Here is a 15166-nt window from a genome sequence, read left to right as displayed (position 1 = left end):
CTTCTCTTTTTCGTCGAATGCAAACCATGGACAAGAAATATCGATATAACCCGTACTTCGAAATGGAGTCATACATCGTGGTCTCGACTGCGCTCTGATGAAGAATGGAGCAATTTTTCGAGCTCGGAAGCTCGCAGAAATCGCTCCTACGAAAGCCCCGATCATATCGACTGGCATCTCTCTCACCGGCATTTCCTTCTCTTCCATCTCGTCGGCATCTTTCAAAGCATCCGCATAATATTCCCACATTTCATACAAGATATGTATATTTTCATATATTAAACATAATTCCAAGCATAAAGTATTTGAAACAATTAAATTAAGCTTCAAATTTAAACGTGAGAGTAATAATCTCTTATCATTTTAACTAATTATTTTTTTACATTAATTTTTTTTTTTTAGCCAGATCAATAAAATAAAAAAAACAAATCGAACTTTTAATACGAAAAAGTTCTACATGGCTCTTCACTTTAGAATTGCATAATTAAAGCATTAATCGTGATACGCGATATGTTCTAATATTATCAAAATATTAAGAAAAAAGAGAAAAAAAAAAGAAAAAAAATTGTGAGCGCAAATAAAATTGTAATAATTTTTTAGGAATATTCCGGGATGCATTTAAGATCGCGAGCTTAGGGTAAGTTTATTCTCGGTTCTCTCTCGGACGAATTCATCATCGGGGAGATAAATTAATGTCGACTAAATGCTGGAGCGCCGTCCTTCGGCCTTGTCAGAGCCGACAACTTCCAAGTCCCACTACTCAGCGAGTTCCGGGCCCGAACGGTCTAAATTACTTCGAATCGAGTTGCTGTCGAAAGTCCTTTATAGAGCCTACTACGAGAGCACGAATGTTTATACAGCAGGTAAGACCACAGCCGGGCTCTTCAGTCAATATGATCGGGTTATCGATTTTATCGCCGGGAAAAATAGTTGCTTGTGTAAAGCGCGCCTCGGAAATTTATTAAAAGTACGCCTCTTCTATTTTAATGCAGTTATTGCAAATTGCATCCAGTAATGTGGACTCGAGTTTCCCTGTTTTTCTGCCCCGGTTTTCCATAAATAAACTTTTTACTATGCACAAACTATCTTTTATACGTTGAATTATTTTTGTTTCTACGTTCTATTCTTTACTTGCTTCATGCATTTTTCATTTTATTAAAAAAAAAAAAAATTGTTAATCTTTAATAAGAAACACGGATTTGTTCAGTATCATTGTCGAGAAAAACTTTTCAGTTGTGAACATTTTCTTTCGCATTTTTTCTGTTTATCTCTCTTCGGTTAATGTCTTAAATATAAATATGATAACTCTGCAATTCGCGAGAAAATGTCTGGCAGACGCATTTTACGATGGCTATTCTTATTCCGTTGACCGGTGATTTTCTTGAATTTCGCCTGGAATTTAATCGACAACTCATACGCCACATTTGATTACTATGACCGAGTAATTAAATTCAAGTTTCTATAGAAACTTAAAGTCGCCGATGCGGAAGAAGAAGCTAGAATGTGCTGCTATACTTTCTTGGATGACAAAGCGCCATCCTCGAGTCTAATTGCGGCCGTATCCGGGAAATATTTAATTGAAGTACTTTAATTACTTCTTCGATCGTGAGATATAATTAACTGCTATTAATTACATACAGTTCATTACGCGAATAAGAGAAGTAACAAGAATGTTAAGTTACATATGCTGATATTTTTTATAATATTTACTAAGAGCGTTTTTTTTTTTTTTTTTTTCCCTATAATCTGCGAGTTTTACGAGCGTAAAATTTAAGAACGAGCCCTATCAAACGTAGGAATAAAATTTTTTATCGCATCAAGGAAATATATAATTATCACACAATTATCTGTACTCGATGTATTTATAATTTTAATAAAATCCTGAGTTAAATGAACCATTGATGTAGCAGTCTGTACCTCCCCGTAAAAGAACACGCAGTTATCGCGCGCTAAGTTGGACATTTCCGCGTACAACACGTCCTTTCGACGGTGAGATGGATGATGCGAGTTTTGTCCGTATACAATGGTAGCATTATCTCAGCGGTGGATTAAGAGCTTCCGCGTTAATCTTCGCGGGAATTGTTCGGTATGCGGACGTGCGTTGGACGCCGTTGGTGAAACCCGCGAATGAACTTGGCGATATCGAATTGCGAATCGACGATATCGGTCTCGAAAACTTAAACCAAGCTCCTCTTAAGCGTCCCCCTCCCTCCTCGCCGGCGTAGACGGCCAGACAGCCCGTTTCGGTCGGCAGGCACGTTTCTGCGGTAGCCGCGACACCGTTTCGACCGAATTAGCGTAATGGGTGCACTGTGCCGATCCTCGGTTGAACAATCGCGCTTCGATTGATACACTTTGGCGCAAAATAAAAAGTATATATATAATTGTGCAACCGTAGACGGAAAAGCGTACTAAAGCTTTACGAACGAAAAGCTAACTTTTATAAACCCTATGGCACTCGACCAATTCATTTACATTAATTTCTCTTCGCAATAATCATTTAACAACAGTTTCGAATTTTTAACTTCGCGTTAACTTCTTTCTCTCCAATTGGAATATATTTTAAATTTTACGCTGCACCCGCAATTCGACTGTTTAATTCCGAGACCTTGTATAACTATAACGCTGATTGCGAGTCTTTCGCAAAGATCTCGCTTGTAAAAGAACCCCGCCGGCTCGATTTTAACCGCCCTTTTTCTGTACCCCGTGTAACCACATTGTACTCCGGCTGAATTATATCCCTTGACCTACTCTCCAACGATCGATGTAGCACTCTGTGAAATTTTTAGGCATGACATAAGCAGAAAACGGTCCACGGCGTGCCACGTGATAACGAGTAATTTGCCGTTATCTCGGTCGCGCGATAAAACATATATTTCTTATCTGGAAAGTACATATACTTTTACGTCACGTTAAAACGCGTCGACTTTCCTGTTACAATTATTGTATTGCAATGTACGTGACTAATTACACAATAAATTGATAACGCTTCCTAGACATTATCGAGTGCTCGCTATAGATATCGTTGAAAAATAAAACGCTGTTTTAGGAATATATTCCTCTTTCCGCATTCGAGACTATCGAACGGCATCTTCAAGAAACATTCATTATTCATGGAACATATGCGCGCGCGAAAAAGCTACGTCTCGTACACTTTTATATAAATTGCAGGAGAAACGAATGCAAAACAGACGCGCACGAGATGCAGAGAGGTACCGGCCGCCTCGTAACAATTGATATCTCCTAACGCCGGAGAGTTAAAGGATCTTCTCTCCCCCTCTTTTTAGATTTCTTCTTAATTCCGCTCACGAAAACTTTGCTCGTTAAACGACGACGGTGCGGGAGCATCGGGCGATAAATGATAACAGGCGTTATCTCTAGTGACCCAGTTGTACGTCGGCGTCTCTTTCCCGTCTCTTTCACTCTCCCCCCGCCCTACCGTTCTCAAAAAGTACCCGCGGCGGCTGTGTGTTGCCATTTCGTATCGATTTCCCGCACGGGGCAACGGTAATGTGTTTGGACGACTTCCATGTGACACCTCGCGCCCGCTCGTGTATCGAGGCGCCGCGCAATCAATGCGAGAACCGAGCTACAAAGAGAGCAGGCGGAGTGCAGGACGCGTAGAGAGCATGCGTGGGTGACGCTCGCTCTCGCGCTCCGAAACCACCCCGGTTTTATTATCTTCATGACCTTTCGCGCGTTCCGCGTTTCCCGCTCCCTCGCGTTGGCTTTGGGGGACGAGAGGCAGCCACGAGAAGCATCCCGGAGATTAACGCGACCCCGGTATCTCATCATAGCACGTTTAACAGTGCGGAATGTGTTGAATAATACAAAATAGGGTATAAAGATAAGCGGGCTGACGTACGCGCCAGACGGAAAAGGGGTGAAGGATACATCGGCACCCTTACCTTTATCCTATCCCTTCCGGTGCTTACCGCGTTAAGAATATTTTCCCTCTGCTAAGTGGGTAGGCGTGAGGAAACGCGTACGGCTAAAAGGCCGTAAAAGAACGTTAAGCCGATATATTTGCGGTATTATTTGTTCGCGGCGAAAATACATCCTCTCGAAAATACCATTTTCTAATTCGTCGTGTTCTACACGGATTCGGAAGTTGGACGAACGAGAACCTTTTCTCCCACGCGCGACGTAACTTCGCGCGTACAATACCTCATTTTCGTTACTTCTGCAAATTTCTCCGGGCGTTCAAACTTTTCCCAACGAGATTCAATCGATTACGTTTAACCTAGGCGACTGCTCGGTGCTATCCGACTCGCTGGTAAATCGAAAATCGAATTGACGCAACTACGAGCGGAGAAGTCTCGCGGGAAGCCTCGCGGGAAAAATGCGAGGTAAATTCTCGGTGAAATTCCCCCGGTCCGTTTTGAAAGCGGGTTGCGGTAATTTTTTAAAGTACCAACGATTGTTCTAGTGTTATGGCGCAATACGTTTCTCGCGTTAAAAAATGAACCTAGTAACGTTTTGTCGATATTTATTCGCTGCGTTATCAGTTCGCTTCGTCCGCGTCCTTTTCGTTTTCGTACCAATTCTACGCAATTGCACTCTCGAAATTGTTTTCCTTTTCTCGGCGCACGTACCGCATGCTGAAAACTACGACTGACAAAGAAGAGAGCCTTTGACACAAACGATTTTTAGGTCGCGCCAAAGGAGTTTCAGAAATTCTGCTATTGCAAGGTATAAAAATCCACCGCGCTTTTCTTATAAATAGGATCGAGTCGTCGAAAAGATCCGATATCTCGCGAACAAGTCGCGAAGTCTAATTTGGAATAAAAAAAAAAGGTAACGGCCAATTAGCAAGCGATGTAATAATAGATATTTCAACTTACAATTCTATGTATAAATTAATTAATTTTCCTAATTCTTTTAACAAATTATTAAGCGTACGAATAAATTTTCAACTAATAAAATAAATAAGAAATTAGAACAGTCCCTTATTTAAATTGACGCGATATCGCGATGGTCGAATTAGAACGCTCTTGTCTTTATTAAAACTCCGCTTGGCAAGCATCACTTGATCGACGGATCTGGTCTCGGCGTGGCGGGAATACTTGATTAAAATAATAGAAATGCACGGTTCTTGAATAGAACGCGAGATTTAATGAGAATGAATATCCTATCTTGTGTTATACTTATAGGTACGCCCTCCGCTTTCGCATATTCAATTATAATCATTTTCGTTCGATTCTCTTCGCAACCTTTACCTCCGTATTATCTTTGCACGAATAAGTTTTCGCTCGCCTTGACCTCCGTTTACCATTCCTCACTATCTTGTTAAAATTCATCCGAGAGTGGTCTTAAGTCAGCCACCAGAGACCAGAATTAACTTTATTAAGATTCGAGAGATGATCTTATTACTGTCGCCTGGCATCAAGGAGATCTAGGTGCGGCGGATAAAGAGTAATTACAAACATTTTGCGAGCGTTATACGAACGTGAGGTCAAGAGCTACGACACGCATCGAGAAGAAAGAAATTCAGGATTAATTAAAAAAAAAAAAAAATCTCTCAGGCTCCGACAAGTAGCAGTTTGCAGTAAACCAAATTAAAACGTAACCCGGTAAATAAACTTAGTCGGATATTCTCACGGAAATTTTTCGACGCTCGTTGTTTTTGTCAAGCGATTACGTGCCATCGTTCGACCGTAACACCTACGCTCCTAATACGAACGATCTGAACCGTACGCACACCGTTTACTTTCTTTCGAAAGAGGACCAATTACTTGGACGCCGGACGATAGCGCGAACGGAATCGCATGGACGAACCGAGAGATGGTGCTTGCCGTTATCCAGGGTCGGGTACTGCAATGCAGCTCTTGCCCCTCTTTCGTTCCCTCTCGCTTCGCCATTCCCTGATGCTCTCGCTCTGTTCACCCCGACGCCGGGCCACCCCGTCCTTCAATTCTTCTCCACCTCCCACGCGTTTGCCGTCCCGTGACCATCGTCGCTCGTGCACTTCCATTTTATGTGATTCGCCCTTCCCCATCTATTTCCCTCGATTTGCGCCTCGCCTTCCTCTTCAAATGTCACCTCGTGGACGATTAACTTTTGCGTCTACCGTACCCCCTCTCTTTTTTTTTTTTTTCACCCTCTTGCTCTATCTAAACCCCTTTTTCACGACCGTTTGATTGGAGGGAAACTCTTGACCACCGGCCAGCCATTAACCACTTGCCCCTCGCCTTCAATGTTTCCGAGTGTATCTTTCGTGCTATTCTTTTTCCGACTCATTGTGGTTACTAGCCGCGCGGCCAATGTACGCTTTTAAAAGAGACTCGGCACGCTAAAATAAACGGCTTTCGTCGCAACGTGATTCCACCGCGGAATTGCCGTTACGTGTTCTTTTTCGAATTCATATCTGCGATTAGTTTAACGTAGCCATTGAACAATATTATCGTATCGTTATCGCGAAATAATTAACGCGGAACAGTAAAATTGTTATATTTTCTTCAGCTATGATAATTCCATTACTAACGAAGGATAACATCCTTTATAATTTAGTGGCAAGAGAACGTGCTCTCCGGTTAAAATAACTGCTCGAGTATATTGTTGCCTTTGGATTAATTATGTTATTGCGCGAATTTCACTCCGGATACGGGGAAAAGCGCGGCGATGCATTCTTGGTGCGTGCCCAGCGTTCTCCACGTGTGTTTATCGCGGGAGCGCGATATTTTGAGTTGTTACGCGATCACGAAGCGCCGTACCGAAACGATCGGACCCGATGAATGACCGGCTGACGGACGAGCTCGTAAAGAAGACGGATAGAGAACGCCAGGAATAGATATATCCGCGATTATCTCGTGACCGCCTCTCATACGTACATCCTGCGAAAACAATGAATCACCCGAGGCTATATAACGAATCTTGTAACAATCGCGTTCTCGATTCTCCAATTTTTTTTTTTTTCTTTTTTCTTTTTCTTATTCCATCAAGTAGCTTATTAATATTAATCTCTTTATTTTCATAGCGATAACACACGAATCACGAATGCATTTCTCGCATTAATTACAACCCGCCGGCCTCGCTTCCTCGTCTAATTCACGTTATCGATTTGCGAGCAAAGATAAGACCACGAATAAACGATAATAAGATTAAGAATTAAACGCGAAATAAAGTCGCGACGTCGCTCGTATTCTAACTGTCAAACAAGACGTCATGCCGCGCACGTCGTGGCGGCCCAAGGTGTTAATGGAATAACAGCCGAAGTGTGCGGACGCAAAATACGGTTTCTCCGCGAAATAACACAGCGCGAAACGCGTTATCCATTTCGGTCAATCCTATACAAAAGAAATTGTTCGCAAGTAGCGCGATGATTATTTTCTCAATTGCAATCCTCGGAATGAAGCAATTCGTCACTCCCGCCCGTGTAATTACTCGGCTCACATTTGCAATTTGCCGCTTTCGATAAAACATCGTGAGCGTTGTATTGCATTATCTCGCGGACTGTTTGACGCGATACGCATGGCCGTCGCATGCGTGCAACGTCACGCGCTCGTATAGATCGCGGTTGACGAGGAACACGCGAGAGAAGCAATTACCGTTCATCATTCCAATATTCCGCGCTAATCGGACCCTATCCTGCATTAGACGATAATTCTCGAAAGCGTATCAAATGACTACCTCATAACTGTTAAACTACCAATCACTAATCACCAATTGCGCGTGCGGGGATTAATAATTTCACGCGTACCCGCGGCACCCCCCCCCCCGGGAAAACTGCAATTTGAAAACGCGTTGCGTGATTTAAGGGGAAATCAACTCGCGATCCGTTTTCGAGCAGCCGCGAACGGCGAATAGCTGCCACTTTGCGAAAATGCGCACGGAGATATATCCGTAGGAAGCTCGCGACGTCAGAATTCACATCGAGGGCGTAAAAGATTTCTATTTATTCTCCGCGAAAACGAAAACAAAATAGTTCCACGCGCTTTTCTTTTTCGACGTTGCGACGGTGCTTCGAGAATAGCAGCCTCCCGCCTTCGCGCATTGCGCAATTCGGCCATCACGCGTGTCAAAACTGTTTGTTATTTCGGCCGACGTGCCCCGAGAACATTTCCTTCGTACGCGTATATTTATTAAAATAATCTGGCGCACGGAGCAAATATCCGACCGCCGATACGCGGCTCCGTCCGCGACACTTTTCGCCTTGAGTTTGTCGCGCAATTAGCGCTCGCCAAGTTCGCGCCGAGGAAGAATCCTTAATAGCGCGGCGGACGACGCGAGAAACGATGTGATAACGTGGTTATCGGTTTAAAAATAGCCGTCCGATGTGGAGCTAAACGGTGCACGCGCGCGGAGGTAGACTTACGTTTCGTACGGTAGCGAAATAATTTGCCGTTGCCCGTGTAATTCAATAAAATTACAAGCACCAGATGTAATCGCCCGCGTGAATAATGACTGTTGTTCGCGCGCCCCTGCAACGTTGAACCGTTTGGGGAAGAAATTTGCTATCAAAGTCGTAAATAAAACATGACAATCCCGAGATAATAATTGTCTCCTCGAATCAATTGCGTGTCTTCTCTTTGATTGCACGTACGACGCTGGGATTCCTGAATATTTACCGCCTACGGTGATCCGTTCCGATACGTTGCGTTCACCTGCCATGCATTTCATGCGACATTCAACTATGAACTTATAATATCATTCGAAATTGAAAGAAAACGAACATTTTTACAGTCGCGCAAGTAACGATAAAAACGAAAAAGCTTGATTCCCACCGTATTCTGTCATCGTTTTGCGTATAATTCATGATAATTTGCGATATATTGTTGAAGAGCTCGTTAATAAAATTACAGAGTTAAGGTGATACATAAATTTAAACGTACATTGGCCTCCAGTCAAATCAAACTTCCGATCGGCGTTTGCAAGTAATTTGCAATTTGTGTCTTTTCGCTGACAATAATAGCTACCGATCACGCTATTTTTAGGCGTAGCCGACGGTCGTGATTTATCTACACGAAACAATTGATTAAAAAGTTTATCGATTTCTCGCGAAAGCGTATTATTGAGCGGTTATCTTTTATTTACACGATACGAGTTTATATTGCTCCGTAATCCTCGATTTTATCGCGATTCGAAATATGTACTTCTCTCGCACGGTGTATGCATATGTATACAAGTATTACAAGTGTCCCGATACAGGCGAGCAGGTCGTAAATTAGGAGAGCACCGGAAGAACACGAGGCCGGAAGTGGGTCGTGTTCGCGCGATCGGCCAGGTAGAAACGGGGCGGGCTTTATGGCCAGAAGGTGGAGAAGCGCCGTAGAAGATATAGAGTAGGACCGAGATAAAGCAGGAAAACCCAGCGCGGTTGGATAACGATAGCGCATAACGCCGGAATTGATTTTATGCCGCACGTAAAAGCACGGAGGGGTTCGAGGGTTGTAAGCCGCATAACCGGCTGCTCTCGCGCCGATCGTAAAATCTGTCCCGTGGCCTAGTTTCGCTCAGGACCGAGTTTCGGATGCAGCTCGCGTATCGATCCGCCGCTGACAACTACGTTTTCCAATGCCAATCGATCGAAGGAACGCGAAACGAATTCGAAGGAGCTCGTAACAAAAGGGAAGAAAAATTGAATTCGCGTTGAGCTGTGCATATCGATACTTTCAATTTTTCAGACAATTGTATATAAAAAAAAAAATAGATTAACAAACCATGAGGTTTTAAAAATATGTGGCAAACGCTTTTTTTCTCTCTCTTTTTTTTTTTTTTTTTAATTTTTACGTTACTTTAGAAATCGATAAACTGCTCTTGAAACGCTTATTTTTCTCGGTGTATAATAAAGAGATAAGAAATCTAAAACGCCACTCAAGAGTCTATTAACTATACAATAAATAATAAAATGTATTGTCGATGCGTGATATCAAGATCGCAATGCGACTATCAATAAGATGTAAACGTCGATGATTACTTCAATTTCTTTCCGTTTTCAAAGACGGTCTTTTTTTTTTACGCGACTAAACTTCTCGCTGACTTCTCTGAATTTCTTTTTTCCGTGTTATCGTACGTTACTATCTCTGAAAGCGGCTTTAAACGTCGCTTTAAAGGTTTTAAAACCTCTGCAAAATCCACGTTTCCCTTGAAGGAGCCGTAAAAACGTAACTGGCAGTTAAATTCATTCTTGCTACCTGCATGATGAAATAATTTACGATCCGCAAAATTATTATAAAATCTGCTGTACAAGGAATTTATAATATTCCAAAAAAAAAAAAGCGTTTAATTCAAAGTTGTATTTCTGAATATGCCGTGCACAGCGAAGAACGTAATAATCAATCGGAAAAAATTGAAACCATTCTAACGCACATTTTTTCAGATAATTTATTGCGAAATGAAAATAAAGTCAATCGACCGTAGATCGGAGTTCATCGAAATATGATTATCTCTCCCGTTTTCAATATCATCGAGAATGGCCTATCCATCAGCAAGAGCACCAATTATATCGATAAACTGCTCGTCCATGCTTCATTCGCGGATTTTCGAGCAGAAATTCAATTAAGCTTTTACCAGTTATACAGATTCTATCAATTATGGGAAATATTATCGTCAAAGTATAGCGAAATTAATAAAACGAGGTCCGATACAGCGCAAACAAAGTAGATCTTATATCATCGAAGTTTCGACATAATGTCCCCCGCCTTTTTTAGGTTCCCTTTCTGAGGGACATAAAAAAAAAAAAAATAAATAAATTTAAGAGGAAAGCAATCTTTCTTCCGGTGCTTCTCTTTCCTCACCAAAACTCGTCTTATTTGCCGGCGCACTTTGCGAACTCGCTAACGGCTTGCAAGCGCATAGCTGCGTCGTTCTCGTCACGCTAAAACAAATTAAAACTTCGGAGGTCGGAGTGCACCTTAAACGCGCACGCTACTTCACCTCGTGTAAACAAAACCGCAGAAAGGGGTTATCGACCCCACGGACTTGCAAACCCCGGCAACATCACCCTCGACGCGGCTCGTATCTCAAGTTCGCGCATATAAAATCAAGTGCTACAGCGGTTAAACCAAAAAGTTTACGCGCGCCTGATGTCGAGAAAGTAAGAAAGTATTAGCGAGCGGAGCGCCGTATATTCGCCAAGTTAATGCCGGGACAAAGTCTGAGGCGCGGGCCCGCTGGAAATGAGAAAATTCCTTTCTTTTCGATGTCTCGTGTGGCGATTTAACACGCGCCGTTTTTCTCGCACGTTGCTCCAAAATTAAGCGCGCCGTATATATTTCGTGACGCGCTGACCTTTGTCAACTGACGCCTTCATATGACCCCTTCGCAAAGGAAACCCGAAACTACGATCCAACCATCACTGTAGTTATATCGAGCTATGACGTCGAAGGTGAAAAAAAAATCTAAAAAATTCTTTTTACAATTGCCTACAACAACATGAAAAAAAATAAAATAAAGTATATTATTTTGTTCCAATTTTTTTTTTTTTTTTTTTTTAATGTAAAAGTTTTAGAAATAATACTTCTAAAAAAATATATACGTCTTCTCTTTAACGTCGATTTTATGTGTTAGATCGAAAAGTTTCTCGATTCGAAAGCGGTAGATTTTGGACAAATAAAAATTAATTGCGACACGTAAAATAAAATAATACGACGCGATTAACGACGCATCATAGATCAAAGAATGGTCAGGCGGAAACTTTAATCTACTGACATGGCATTTCCGGCAAAACTCGAATATCTTCGTATACCAACTTGAGAAACTTGCCGAGCGAGGAAACTTAGGAATAATTACGAGTTTCGTGGGGGGAGGGGCGGCTCTCGCGAGGTACAGATAAAAGAGGCTGCACCATTCCTACGCGGTGTCCTTTGAGTTTCCTTCTGACTTTTATTAGTTAAGTTGGCCGACGCTGCGAGATGGAACATTGCTTGTTCGTTGCTCAAAAAAAAAAAAAAAAAAAAGAATTAATTCTCATCGTTCCTATTTAAAGCGTTTTCACAAAGTAGGGCGCGGCATCTTTTTCACGGGGATACTGACAATCAAATAACAAGATAAAAGGAAGCTTTGCGGTCAAAGAAAAAATTCCTAGTCAACCGGCCAGTTAATTGTTCTTTTCTTTTTTTTTTTTTTTTTTTTCCCTCCCGTATTGCCTAGCCGATTAAAACACGTGTGGACCAACATGTAACGGACTTGATGGAACAGTTTCGGCGAAAGCTCTCGCTAACGGTGTATCCTCCAGTGAGATTACGCGAGGAAAGCGGACGTTAATTAAATCCTCGGGAAAAAAAAAAAGTGGAATTAAAGCTTTTTGCCAGGGGTGCCATTTAATCTTCTCGTGCGTTTGATCGCGCTCATGCTTCTCGTTATCCCGACCGGTTTTCTCAATTCGTAATTAAGAATCTCAATTGCGTCAGTACTCGTCGTCATTTCGTGCCCTCGGGCAAGAAGCGGAATGACGTTTGTCAAATCTTGGCTGTTTTATTAAATAAATCACGTAGTCGAGTTTACCACGTCGCAGTTTTCTTATCCTACTAGAAATTATGCTTCGCGCGCGTTATTAGATCCGAACGTTAATTAATTAAATTAATTTCTTTAGGGTAATTACAATTGAGTGATCCGCGGCGGACGGCATTCGACATCCCTCCTTCCTTCCTTCCTTCCTTCCTTCCTTCCTTCTGTGGCAGTTTCCGAATTATCTCGACGTGTTGTAGCACTTCACATCGCTTGACGTATTATACTGTCCTGTTTTTTTTTTTTTTTTTATAATCACTATTACTCGAGAGACAAACGACCGATAGAATGACAGTGAGATTATCGCGGCGATTTTTTACGAATAAAATTAAGACGCGCGACGAACGATTATTTGTTGTATTAATTTGTGCTCGCGATATTCGTGGCGATGCTTACTTCCACCGGGTGGACACGCGAGTCGTCCTCGATCTCGACGCGAACAGCTGGCTGACCGAGAGCTCGCGTCAAGCGGCGAATGAGACGGTCCGCGACACGAAATGTTTCCCCGCGCACTTTGTCTTTCTCGAAACAAGTTGAGAACCCCGGCCGCGACGAAGAAGACGGGCGAGGTGCGGATTCCCGCTCCTTCCGCACAATGACCGTTGCCGGAACCCGCCGAAGAAAATTATGATGGGAGCCGGTGCTCGGAAATGCCCGAATAATACGCAGCGCAATTCATGTCGGACGCTCCGGTGCGCTGCGTTCGCGACCGTAACCTTATCGTTCCGTAGCACTTTTTTCGAGGTTCGGAACGAAGCGCAGGACGACGAGCGGAATGGCAGAGGAGCACAGAAAATGATTCCTCGTACCCGAATTGATAACTTCGGCGCTTATTTGTACGCGATACTTTCCTATCCGCGGTCGAAAATACGCGAAATTGCGGAGCGATTAACGACGCGTCGTCACGCCCGAGCCTCCGCGACTAGACTGACCGTTAGACATTTTGGCCCTTAGAAAGAAAGAGACTACCGCGTAAAAAAAGTGAGACAGACGATCGACAGTTGAACGCTGTCCTCGCGCGAAGTTCTCGGAATCGTCGAGCTCGACTCCGAGTTGATCTGTTTACGTTTTTTTATGCAGTAGACGAGCTCGAGACTTTCTTTTCTCAAAACAAAATCACGGAACATCTTTTTCGCGACTCTAAGAGTAAACGTCACTTTCGCCCACCCAAATCGTCGTCGATTTAAAACTCCTGTTCGAGCGAGCCTCGAAAATAATCTAATAGTCCGAATACTTTTTTGTTTCCTAACTATTTCTTTTTAATCGCACGCAGTAATACACGCAATACTTTTGCTCGGCAGAAAGCGAGCCAAGCGAGAATACCAATCAATGTAGCGGAAAAGCGACAATTAACACCTAATTCACGCGTAAAACTAATTTTTTAAGATGAAATCTTTTTTCACGATCCCCTAGTCAATTAATCGATATATGTAGATTCGTGGAAAATCTTCGTCGAGAACTGTTTCGTTTTCTTTTAACGGTAATGTAAAATTAATCAAGACACGACTGCGATATTGAATTTTCGAAATTAAGAATTTCAAACTGTACAACTTATCCGGGGATATTCGGATCAACGAAAATCCTTTTCCACGCTCATTTCGATTTCAGCGAGTGGAATACGTAGAAATCATACAAAAAGAGGAAGGAAAAAAAAAGAGGAAAAAATGTAGAAAATGACGTCAAAGTAGCAATCTCACGGGAAAAATTCAAGAATTGCTCGCGCGACGCATCGAAGCGTGAATCAACGGAAGCTCTTGAAGCAATGCTCGTACCGATATTCCGTAACGTTTCAAGGTAAGGAGAAAAAGAAAAGGTTTTTCATCCCTTCTTACGAACGCAAATTGAACGTCGAAGTCAAATGACAAAGCAAAATGGATTCTTCCCTCTCCTTCTGTTCGCTATCTTTTTTTTAAGTGGCATATTAAAAGAATACAGCAAAGACACGAGGAGGATTACTTCGCCTGCTACATCCAAATTACTGTGACTTCCATAATTCTTTTCGCTTTACAAACACGTTACTTTTTCATTTTTTTTTTTTTTTACACATTTATTCGCATGTGTCTTAAGAAATTTAAAGTACTCCGTCCTAAAGCTACGCTTCAAGTAAAACGCCGATTACGATAAGAGAGTCTAGTTCCGCTATCAGTAACCATCAGCGAAAATAAATGCGCTCGACGAGAGAAATAGAAATGCTCGATATTCAAAGACAATCGCTGAGACGAAATCCCGATAATATCGGAAAAGTAGAGGGACGGAAAAGCGGCGAAAAAGGTACAAGGTCGCCGACAAAGGCGGCGGATGAAGCGCGCATTCCGTAACTCCGCACAAATTTTCAGAAGCGGCCAATCTAAATATGCATGAGTATATACGAAAAAGATGGTAGCCTGAGTTCGGTAAGGGAAGAAGGACTAGCTTGTTTCGCGAACGATCTCGTTAACCTCCCGCAGGAAAACGCGTATCGCGGACGAGACGGGGCGAGATCGAGAGAGCCGGGCTGCGAGAGATGCCGTTGATGGAGGAGGACGACGAGAGCGAATCTCCCGGATTACCGTGCCCGGTAATCAGCTTTCCCCGGCGAGTGTCGTCGGATCGGCATACCGGGAGAGAGATTGTCGAACGCATATCTGCCGGGAATGTGCCGTAGAGATTGACGTCAGCTAGCTCCGTGTCCTCGTTTATACCGTGCACACGAATCGATATGATCGGATCGGCAAACAAA

The sequence above is a fragment of the Cardiocondyla obscurior genome, linkage group LG05 (assembly GCF_019399895.1).
Source record: "Cardiocondyla obscurior isolate alpha-2009 linkage group LG05, Cobs3.1, whole genome shotgun sequence".
In the NCBI taxonomy this organism is placed as follows: domain Eukaryota; kingdom Metazoa; phylum Arthropoda; class Insecta; order Hymenoptera; family Formicidae; genus Cardiocondyla; species Cardiocondyla obscurior.
Note: the sequence above shows the minus strand (reverse complement) of the source record.